Raw genomic sequence first — 6,184 nt, 5'->3', positions numbered from 1 at the left:
GGCCTTTATAAAGGCTTCACTATGTAGTTGAGAATGTTACTTGGACTTGAATTCAACCTGATTTCAACCATTAAATATTGTTTCCCCACTGAGCATGACAGAAAACTAACATGTATTCAGGCATTAAGGCTAGAATTGAAAAGTGAAAGTATGCAAACTTGTTGTGAGATGAATGTGATCAGACAGCCACACAACGGGTAGATTAACTAGTATTACCGGATACCATTTCTGCGTATCTGCATGTAAATGGTGCTTCTGTTCCAGTGTGTTGCATGTTGATCTCATTAGTTATTGTTCACACATACACTCAACAAAAATATAAACGCAACACCTTTGTTACTGCTCCCATTCCCCATGGGATGGACGTAGAGACCTAAAATTCATTCCAGATACACAATATAACCATCCCTCCCAAACAGTGGTCACAAATCAGTCCAAATGTGTGGTAGTGGGCACATCTGCCATATTGAGATAATCCATCCCACCTCACAGGTGTGCCACATCAGGATGCTGATCTGACATCATGAGTAGTGCACAGGTGTACCTCAGACTGCCCACAACAAAAGGCCACCCTGGAATGTGCAGTTTTGTCTCACAGCAAAATGCCACAGATGCCACAAGCAATGAGGGAGTGTGCAATTGGCATGCTGACAGCAGGAATGTCAACCAGATCTGTCGCCCGTGCATTGAATGTTCATTTCTCAACCATAAGCCGTCTCCACAGGCGTTTCAGAGAATATGGCAGCACATCCAACCGGCCTCACAACCGCAGACCTCGTTGTAACCACACCAGCCCAGGACCTCCACATCCAGCAGGTTCACCTCCAAGATCGTCTGAGACCAGCCACCCAGACAGCTGCTGGAACAATTGGTTTGCACAACCAAACAATTTCTGCAAAAACTGTCAGAAACCGTCTCAGGGACGCTCAACTGCATGCCCGTCGTCCTCATCGGGGTCTTGACCTGACTCCAGCTCGTCGCCGTAACAGACTTGTGTGGGCAAATGCTCACATTCGATGGCGTCTGGCACGTTGGAGAGGTGTGCGCTTCACGGATGAATCATTGTTCACATTGTTCAGGGCAGATGGCAGCTGAGAATGTCCCAGTTCTTGCATGGCCAGCATACTCACCGGACATGTCACCCATTGAGCATGTTCGGGATGTGCTTGACCGGCGTATACGACAGCGTGTACCAGTTCCCACGAATATCCAACAACCTCGCACAGCCATTGAAGTGGAGTGGACCAACATTCCACAGGCCACAATTGACAATCTGATAGACTCCATGCGACGATGTGTTGCACTGCATGAGGCAAATGGTGGTCACACCAGATACTGACCGGTTCTGGGTCCCCAGACCCCCAATAGCGCAAAAAACTGCACATTCCAGGGTGGCCTTTTGTTGTGGGCAGTCTGAGGTACACCTGTGCACTACTCATGATGTCAGATCAGCATCCTGATGTGGCACACCTGTGAGGTGGGATGGATTATCTCAATATGGCAGATGTGCCCACTACCACACATTTGGACTGATTTGTGACCACTGTTTGGGAGGGATGGTTATATTGTGTATCTGGGATGAATTTTAGGTCTCTACGTCCATCCCATGGGGAATGGGAGCAGTAACAAAGGTGTTGCGTTTATATTTTTGTTGAGTGTAGTTAGATGGCACTGTGGCGCAGCAGTTAGTAAGAAGGGTATAGATCTGAATCTGCTGCTCACTGGAGGATTTCTAAGGAAGTTATGAGGAGGAAAATTCTTCTTTTCTGGGTGAGGACTCCTGTAACATGTTATGTCACAGCAGGTACAACTAAAAGACTAAATATAGACCCATACTTTGACTCTGTGTGCACTTTAAGACAATCTACCCTGTGCTCTGTCCCCTGAAGCACATTTGTGGATACTGAAGTACCTTCAGGTCCATTTATGGCAGTCCACCACAGTGGTAATTTATACTCCAGATAGTGCTCCAAATAAGAAAACAATCAGTACAAACATACCATCTTCCCAATGATGAGAATCAGTAAAAAATATAAAGTTGACACAGAAAGTAAGGAAATTTGTGTTTGTATGCTTATTCCGTTGTTGTAACAATGCTTCTTGGCCATAAATCTTATAACATTGGAAGGCCTGTTTATTTCCCCTTAAATGTTCCAGCATTTGTTAGAAAAATACATTTGTGGGTTGAGCAGCAGAGTTGAGTATGTGGGTTGGGCCCATGATGGGGGGTTTTTTGTTTGTTTTTTAAATAAAGTTTAGTCCTTTCTCTTTTATCTATTAAAGCGGGTCCTCCTGTTGTTTGTTTGAATAAAAAGGTATAGAAAAGAGTTTATTACAGTCATTTTGTAAATTTATATGGGGCTGTCATAATGTCAGAATTTCACGCAATGATTATTAAGACCAAAAGAAGTAAAACAAACTGTCACGGTTTGGCATGGCAAACCGTGGGGGGTGTGGGGAAGGAGGACCCAGGCGCGGTGCTCTATGTACAAGCAGTGCGTTTATTTACAGTGATGGAACAAAACAACAATAAATCCCCGTGCTTTCCCTGACTCCCGTGTCGTGTCTCTCCGTGACCAGTCCGTGTCTCAGTGCTCTCCGCTCCCGTGTCTCAGCACTCCTCGTGCTGGCTGCTGTCTGGCGCTCCACACTTCTCCTGGGGACACAATAGACGCAGCCGTCAGGACACATATAACCGCGGGCATACACACACTAACTCAGCTCAACAGGATGACTAACATGGAGTCTCACGGAATGATCCCGCGTCGGTGGGAGCTCCAAGACTCTCTTAAGTAGCTCCCCCGACGAGGCCTGATCAGCAGCAGGTGCGTGGCTTCGGGTGTGGCCAGTCTCCTAGCAGGGCCACACCCACCAGGCCTGAAGGCTCCTATAAACGAGTGCTCAGACACACAGCCACCCACACACACATATGTACAAGCATAGAGAAAAAGGGGGAGCAACACCAAAAATACATAAGTAACATAAGTCTATAACTGCTCAGGGATCCTGGGTCGCCTGACAAAAACAAAACAAAACACAGTATAATAATGTTACTAACACTAAAGTCATCTTTGTTTTTCTGTTTTGGCAAATGACAAAAGTAGTTATGGTAAAGATGTACACTCTGAAAAGAGTCATATTTAAACATCAACATACAAAATTCAATACACTCTCATTACACCTGTGTTAAACTTCATACATCTGCAAAAGCACAAAGGTGTGCTCATATATGCAAAAGCTCAGATGAAATAGTTTAAAACTGCATATATTTTCACACAGGAACAGTTTTTGTGCTTTTCTGACTTTAATAATTTGCACATTTTTCAAAAGCACCCAGTGAGCCTGACCGGATCCTCTGGCTTTGGCCCATGAACTACATGTTTTATAAAGACGCTCCTGTTCTGTACAGTATGTGCTCATTTCTTGTACTTATGTAACTATGTACTTATCTGTTTTTAAATCACGTCTTAAAACATATTTATTTACCTTGGCATTTAGCACAGCAGGACTTGTTGATGTCTCTTAATATGTTTCTTATTAATTATATTATTTTTAATTTTAAGATATTTTATATGTAATTTAAACTGTTTCCTCTCTGTTTTATATTTGTAGCACTTTGGTCAACATTGTTGGATGTAAAGTGCGTTATAAATAAAGATGCTATGCTATGCTATGTATACATGTAGGCTACGGTCCTGTATCCCTGAAATCTCAGGAATGAAATTTCTTTCTTTCTATTGTACTTGTGAATTAATTTACACAACTCTGACCTAAATCATTCACATAAAAAACAACACATGACCCAGATTTGTCCTTTTTTCTCACTTTATTCTTTTGCTGTTATTCTTGTGGTAAGAAACAAGCAGCCACTTACAGATTCAACACGTTCACTTCCCAACACAATGAGAATCTACAAACACGCACAGCCACTGAGCCGCCACAGCGCCTTCAGGACAACAAAACCATCCAACAGTAAAACAACGCCGTCGTTGTAGGTAATTGTAGAAAAACAGCACCAGTTTGTGTGAAGCTGCGGTGATCGGGGGGAGCTTCACTCCTCCTCCTCACCTGTTCATGTGGTGCTCTTCATGCATGGGTGTCGGTGTGGCACAGGTGATTCACGTTGGCACATTTGAACAGGAATAGAAAAACAAACATCCTAAATATATAGAGTGCACGGACAACAAGACGTGATCATGTATAAATATAATACTGGTAGGCAGGAATGAGAGGATCAGTAGTGGTTTATCGTCAGCCTGTGCAGCTCAATCGTTCTGCTCTGTGGAGACTCACTGCTCTGGAAACATCTCGCTGTATGTTCCTACAGCTGGTCCACGACGTGCCTCTCAGTCTCAGCAACACTCTTTGATTTCTGCTCACTCTGAGGTCTCAGTTATTTGGTGTGTGTTCAGACTGCAGTGTGAAAAGTGTGCAAAGGCTCGTTAGTATGCACAGAAAATATTCAGTGAGCTGACACACAACATAATCCAAAATGTGCCCTTTACTTGTTTGCCTCAAAGAGTCACAACGGTAGCTTTTCTTGTACCTGACGTTTCTCACTAAGAAGCTGCCCTTACTATCATTTTTCCTACTATTAACGTATCCTTTATTATTACTGTGTATTACAGGTCGTCTGTGCTGGAGCTCACGGTCTAATAAAAAGAGAAAGTCAGAGTCAGAGCCACAGAGAGCATCCTGCTGCTCTAACAGAGCCTTAAATGCTTGAAAATAGACTCAAGTTTGAGTCATGTTCAGACGCTGGTTTAATCATTTATTTGAACCTGCGACCCAGAGAGCAATAAGAGTCGCAGAAAGGCTGTAGGATGTACTGACGGACTCATGTTTACAGGACATAAATAGAGAGTAATTGCAGCTTTGTAAGTCAAGAGTCACGTCCTGGAGTAAATGAGTATTTTTAAGTTTTCTCCACACCTTCATGTTCTGTGTTTAACCCTCAAGCGACCGAGACGTTTCAGTGACTGAATCACCGGACTGGACTCGGCCACTATAAAAAAAACCTTTGAATAACCTGTATGATCAAGTCATGATCATATATTTTATTAAAGAGAGCTTTTTGTTAATAGTGGATCTATTTGTGTTTATCATGCCTCTACTGTTTCTGCCATGTATGAGATATTACTTTACATCACAGGTTCACAGGGAGAAAAAAAGGGATGTTGGGTCAGATTCCCTGGGCAGCTGGAGCCTTTCTGTGTAGTTTGCATGTTCTCCCTGTGCCTGTGTGGGCTTCCTCCCACAGTCAAAGACATGGATGTTACATTAATTGATGATTTTTAAATCAAAGCCTTTAATGTTAAAAAATATCATTATCCTCAGCGCACCCATTTCTGTAAAAAAAATATATAAATAAAAAGTTGGAAGGAAACATTTTCATAATTAAAAAATACAACAAGGTCACACATAAATGACTCCACTCAGTCACTCGAAGGTTAAATAACATGTTTTTGTTCCCTTCATGCACTCTGTGAGCTCTACAGACACCCCTGAGACGAGGACAGTGGACCAGGTTTGGGGCCAAAGTTATAATCCCAGCTAAGCTCACAGGCTGAGTTCTTCAATAACTGCGGGTGAGGTGGGAATGTTTCTGGGACATGTGACCGAGTCAGAGGCAGTGAGAGCGCGGGGATGTTCAGAGAGTGTATCTTTACGAGGACACGGTGTTTGAAGCAGTTGGATTTCATCACCACACGGCGCAGTTCATCAAAAACAAAAACACTGTTTGAGGAACCCACGATGCAGCGGGACGCCGAGTGGGCGGTGTAACCACAAACAGGACCCACACACATCTTCACATGAGTCTACAGCTATGGTGTCTACAGTGTACGTCTGTGTGTGTGTGTGTGTGTGTGTGTGAGAGACGGGGGTGTAATAGATACAGTTTTAAATAATTCGGTCGACATCACTTCAGTTCTAACCATCAAAAACTGTACTGGTTTTGACATTTCACAGTTTACGATACAGGCAGGGTGATAATGAGCGGACTTTATCAGAGTTAGTATGATCAGCTCGATTTTGGCAGAACAATTTAAATCCAGAGACAGCCCTTCGATCAGAGCAGTCGCTCCAATTAAGACACAGATTAGAATCTCTGATCATCGGCGTTTCGTCACCAATCACAGACGCGTGCTTGAATTTTTTTTGCCATCTTTACTTTTTATCCTGT

Source organism: Diplotaxodon limnothrissa, linkage group LG15 (assembly GCF_057381915.1).
Source record: "Diplotaxodon limnothrissa isolate DT_005_m linkage group LG15, D_limnothrissa_male_GT1.1, whole genome shotgun sequence".
Classification (NCBI taxonomy): domain Eukaryota; kingdom Metazoa; phylum Chordata; class Actinopteri; order Cichliformes; family Cichlidae; genus Diplotaxodon; species Diplotaxodon limnothrissa.
The sequence above is the reverse complement of the archived record's forward strand: the minus strand, read 5'-3'. Positions refer to the sequence as shown.